Source organism: Coenobita brevimanus, chromosome 98 (genome assembly GCF_032717465.1).
Source record: "Coenobita brevimanus isolate Jiangsu-jjx chromosome 98, ASM3271746v2, whole genome shotgun sequence".
Classification (NCBI taxonomy): Eukaryota; Metazoa; Arthropoda; class Malacostraca; order Decapoda; family Coenobitidae; genus Coenobita; species Coenobita brevimanus.
This window is the reverse complement of record NC_137051.1, coordinates 35,374,001-35,380,160: the sequence shown is the minus strand read 5'-3', so window position 1 is coordinate 35,380,160 and position 6,160 is coordinate 35,374,001.

Sequence of the window (6,160 nt, the reverse complement as noted above, 5' to 3'; positions counted from 1 at the left end):
ATGTATGGATAAAAAGATGCCTAACACAAGAGGAACTGGAATTACTGAAAGAGAAAAGGGAGGAAGCAAAAACAAAAAATGAGGGAAGATCAGAAGAGGACAAGAAGAAATTTGTTTACAAAGTAATAGGACTGCAGGTACGAAAGTGGTACACAAACAGGATGGAAGAAAAAGGAGGAAGTTAGTAGAACCATGTCATGACAGGTATATAAACAAGTTGATAAAGTTGATGTACTCAAATGTGGATGGAATGGTATCTAAATTACTAGAGATGAATGATTATGTCAGAGAAAATGAACCACAAATAATATGCCTAACTGAGACAAAATTAACACCAAGGATATCCAATGACATACTAAACTTAGAGGAATACAATATATGGAGAAGAGACAGAAATTGAAAAAAAGGAGGAGGAATTATAATATTAACTAAGAAAAATCTAAAAGTCAAGGAAATAAACCTAGATATACCATCACAAGTAGAACTGATTGCAGTAGAGATCGACACATCTGAAGGTAAAGTAATTGTAGCCAATTTGTATATGCCACCCAGATCAAACACATGGGAAAGAGACGAATATGAGGACCTGGCAGAGAGTACAATTCAGAGTATAAGATCCTTGCTACATAAAATGGAAGAGAAATCGGAAAGAATTATACTAACTGGGGATTTCAATACAAATATAAATTGGAATACTCTAGATATAAATAGCCAAGAAAGCTGTTGGGACCAAAAGCTCCTGGATCTCATACAAGAGTTTTTCTTAACGCAACATGTGAGGGAAACCACTAGAAAAAGAGGACTTGATGTACCTTCAGTGCTAGATCTAATATTTACTAGGCAAGAAAATGACATTGACAGTTTAATATATCACCCTCCACTCGGCAAAAGCGATCATGCAGTACTAAATTATAACTTCAAGATAGCATATGACATAGTAAACAGCAATGACAGTTACAAAAAGAGACTAAACTATAAAAAGGGAAATTATCAAGACCTAAAGAAGTATTTCTTAGAAGTTGATTGGGAAAATGAGCTTAGAGGACAAGATTTAAATGCTGTATATAAAAATTTTTGTGAATTTTATGAAACAGGAGTCCAGAAGTACATCCCACAGCATAAAGAAGCAGATAAGAAAATACAGAAATGGTTCAATACAGAATGTAAAAAATCAAAAGAAAGAAGAGATTTGTTGTGGAATAGATACAGAAGACACAATAGTGAAAGGGTGTATAATAATTACAAACAGGCAAGAAACGACTATACAAGAATAAGGAGGGAAGCTCAAAAACAGTTTGAGGAGGATATAATAAATAAAAGTAGTGATCAACCAAAGCTGTTTTACAGCTATATCAGAAGCAAAACCAAAGTAAAAGATATAATACAATCCATCACGGACGAGGGTATCACTTATACACAAGAGAAAGATATTTGTGAAGCACTAAATAAGAATTTCCAATTAGTTTTTACAGAAGAAAAAAATTTTGAGAGGGAATATGTGGAACACGCATGTCCACACATACTACCAGATATACAAATAGCAGAAAAAGTAATACAGGAGGAGTTAAGTAGATTAGACAGAGGAAAAGCAAGTGGTCCTGATGAAATTTCATGTTGGGTGTTACGAGAATGTGCAAAGGAGTTAAGTAAACCATTATTTTTAATTTTCAAGAAATCCTTGAGTCAAGGGAAACTACCTGATATTTGGAAAAAAGCAAATATAGTCCCCTTATTCAAGAAAGGAAATAGACAAAATCCTCTCAACTACCGACCAGTATCACTGACCAGTGTTGTAAGCAAGGTCTTAGAAAAACTTATAAGAAAAGCTTGGGTAAATCATCTAGAAGAACACAGTATGATAACAGAAAGACAGTTTGGTTTCAGAAAGGAAAATCATGTGTTACTAATCTGTTGAGCTACTATGACAGAGTAACAAACACAATACAGGAAAGGGAAGGATGGGTGGACAGTATCTATTTAGATTTCAAGAAAGCTTTTGACACAGTACCGCACCAAAGACTTTTATGGAAGCTGTACCATCAAGGAGGAATTCGAGGCAAACTGTTTTGTTGGATGCAAGACTTTCTCATAAAAAGAGAAATGAGGACAGTACTAAGAGGAAAATACTCATCATGGAAAGAAGTGACTTGTGGAGTACCACAGGGTTCAGTGCTGGCACCAATCATGTTTCTAGTGTACATAAATAATATAAACAGTAACACTGGAAATGAGAGCTATCTGAATATGTTTGCAGATGATGCAAAAATACAAAGGAGAATTACTAGCACAGACTCTTGTAGGGAGCTACAAGAAGAATTAAATAAACTTCATGAATGGAGTAGTACATGGCAAATGGAATTCAATGTGGACAAGTGTCATGGAATCAAGTTTGGTAAAAGTGGAAAAAGACCTGATTGGGATTATAAGTTAGGAAATAAAACCCTATACACATCAGAAAGAGAGAAAGACCTAGGTGTGATTATCAATAACAGACTATCTCCGGCTGACCACATCAGCGAGAAGGTACGGAACATGTATACACTGCTTGCAAATATGAGAATAGCATTCACATACATAAATGAAGACATGCTAAGAAGGATAATAACATCATTCATTAGACCAACCCTGGAATATGCATCAATAGTCTGGAGTCCTCATCTCAAAAAGCATATAGACAAGATTGAAAAAGTTCAAAGGGCCGCTACAAGATGGATACCAAGCTTAAGGGACCTAAGCTACGAAGAAAGACTAAATAAACTGAATCTACCACACTACAGGAGAGAAGGAAAAGAGGTGACATGATAATGCTATATAAGTGCATATCAGGAAAGGAGAAAATAGACATAAATGATTACTTAACATATGGAGAAGCATCAGCAAGAGGACACTGCAAAAAACTGCATAAGAAGAGAGGTGATAAAGACGTAAGGAAATTCAGTTTCCCAAACAGAGCAATTGATCAATGGAATGCACTACCGAATGAAATAGTGTGTGCCAAAACAATTCACAAATTTAAGGATATGTACGATAAATATGGTCTAAGACACGGGACAATACGAGCTTGACTCATTCCTGTAAAGATACAATTAGGTAAGAACAATTAGTTAAGAACACACACACACGGTTCAAGGTCGGCGGATTAGCGAACTGGCGTGTATGGGGACAGGGAAGGGGGGATGGGGAGCGCAGCCTGGCAGGTGCTATGAAGAGAGGGTAAACGGGATGGGGGAAAGGAGTCGTGAACGAAGAGAGACGGACAAGCCGGGGGAAAAGAGAAAATATGACATTTGCCTCGCCTCACCTGTCCAGGTTTCTCTGTCCATGACTGTACGCCCTCCGGAGCGACGGGGTAGGGGAGAGAAGAAAGGGGCTTAGGAGTGACAAGTATGTCCCGGTGGACCTGATCTTGTCATTACCACTCCCTCAAAGCACACGTGTTTCTTTTTCTGTATTCTGCTCTCTCTCTCTCTCTCTCTCTCTCTCTCTCTCTCTCTCTCTCTCTCTCTCTCTCTCTCTCTCTCTCTCCTTCCCTGATTTTGGCTTATGGTGAGTATTATCTTGTCCTTTCTAATGTTTTACTCCTTAAATGTTTTTGGCTGGGCTTTCATATTCTAGAATATCAACATGCACACCTGTATGTATTGTGATATACCATAGGTAATAGTCTGTGTACACATATTAACTGCTGTAGCAGTAAATAAAGCTTCGAACCATGGCGATCAATTTGGTGACGGTACTATGAGGGATTTATAAGCGCTCTCACACCTCCCCATTCTGCCCATCACCGTAGACCAATCAGGGACGAGAGAAGGAAAGCCTTTTCCTCACTCCTCCCTGAGGATAGGTGCTTCTCCGCTACCTCTCGCTGTCGCGACTATAGACATAATCAAGTGACTATGGTGGAAACATGGTAGGCTATTATATGACCAACATCTTTTCTTTTACTTCTACAACCAAATCATTAGTTGCTACACCGGGTCTGATGGGTGGACGGATTGGTGGGGTGGATAGGGAGGGTGGGGTGGTTGGGCAGGGTTGTGTGGGTGGGTGGGTGTGGAGGGGCAGGGTGAGTGGCGTGGGTGGGAGGATGGACGGATGGATGTGGTGGGGTTAGGTGAGTGAGGTTAGGTGGGTGTGATGAGGGAGTGTGGGTGGATGATGGGCTGGATGGGTGGATGAATGTCGGTGGGTGGGTGGACAGAATGGGTGGATAGGTAGGGTAGGTGGGTGGGTGGGTGAGCTGGGTGGTTGGGAAGGGTTGATGAGTGGGAAAATAAGTCCATGGTAGGAATAGGTCCATGGGGAATATATCCTTGGGGAAATGGTCCCAAGGTAGAACATAAAGTAGGTTCACTTGGGAAAATGGAAGCCCAGGGGTCTTCTCTCAGGGGGGAGTGGCCATTCAAGGTCCTGGTCAATGCCGGTACATATGATCATAGGATTTTGCCTGGATAACTCCGGGTACCTGCGTTAGTAATCAATATGGCTCAAGGTGTCCCAGGAACCTGAATATTTTAGCAGCTGAATATGGAGATGATAATGATAGGGACTCATTGACTAGGGAATATCACAAGTAAGCGATATCCGGCATCCTCATAAAAGCAGAGTTGCCAGGGAAGGGGGGGGAGGGGAATTATCGTACATTTTGCAATAGCTATCGTATGTGCTGTCAGGTTGTGTCGTAAGGTGTGTAGCATTAAGTGTATTTTTCTACCCTGTCGATTTCCAGACGATTTTACTCGATTTAGAAGACACATTTTGAAACTATCTGTTGTAGTTTTAAGTGACAGCATTTACCCAAAATAAATCCTGACATGCTTCCATTGCCACAAACGCGCCCACACCAGCCAACTGAGCCATCCTCGCGATGTATAAGATACTGCCACGTTAATTTCTGGCGGAGCTCTGTTTAAGGACCATGCTGTATAACGCAGAGTAAGAAAACCTTGGAAAATTGCTTAGCCGAGGGGAGGTAAGTGCCCTTGGGTAGAATCGCTTGATGGTGACTGCCAATATTTACCTTATCAATATCATTATCTCCGCTCTGAGTGGGCAGGACCGATAGAGGGTCGTGACTGCTACCAGGGAAGAATTATATTGATAAGAATTGTGGGCTGTGTAGCTGGTTTTCGTTGTAAGAGAGAGAATGTTGAAGAATGATAAAGGTACAGGTGGTCTTCGTTATATGTAATAAAGAATGATAAAGAATGATACGAGGTACAGATGGTTTTTGTTATATATAAAAAAAAAAAATTATAAACAATGATAACCGGTACAGATGGTCTTCGTTACATGTAAAAAAAAAAGTGATAAAGAATGATAGGCGGTACAGATAGTTTTCGTTATATGTAAAAGAGAATTATAAAGAATGATACGAGGCACAGTGCAAGTGGTCGTTATATGAAAAAAAAGGAATGATAAAGAATGATAAGAGGCACAGATGGTCTTCGTTATATGTAAATAGGAATGATAAAGAATGATAAGTGGTACAGGTGGTCTTTATTATAATGTAAATAGGAATGATAAGAATAATAAGTGGTGCTGAAATAATGAACACAATGATAATGAAAATAAGGACATTCTAAGTTTCATGATGACTGTTGCCTGAGTTTTCATGTAATCAGACTCTCTCTCTCTCTCTCTCTCTCTCTCTCTCCCTCCTTCATGTGGGACGGAGGTAATTATGTTCCGTTACCCAGCTATCGACCTGACCTACCGTATCGACTCGACTCTCACACAGACGCCCTTGAAGGTAATCCTCTGGCGTTACCTGACATGGAGAGTTACCCCGACCGTGAGAGGGGTAAATTATATTCTCTTGACTTTGACCTGTATCACCTCTGACACATTCACTCCTCTCTCTCTCTCTCTCCAAACTAATAAGTAAAGTTAAAAACAAATCCATTAAACTACCTCTTTCTTTTCTTTTTCTTTTTTTTAAGGTATTTAGCAGTTTCAGATAAATATAATCAATTGCCAGTTTTGTTGCAACTCTCCCTGACATCACACACAACAAGGGCGCCCAGTAGAGAGAGAGAGAGAGAGAGAGAGAGAGAGAGAGAGAGAGAGAAATGTAACAATAGTTTTTTTTTTTCTGTGGCTCTGGGCAGCTTTCACACACACTTTAAGTTCTAGTTGTGTGACGTTTGATGAACCTTGG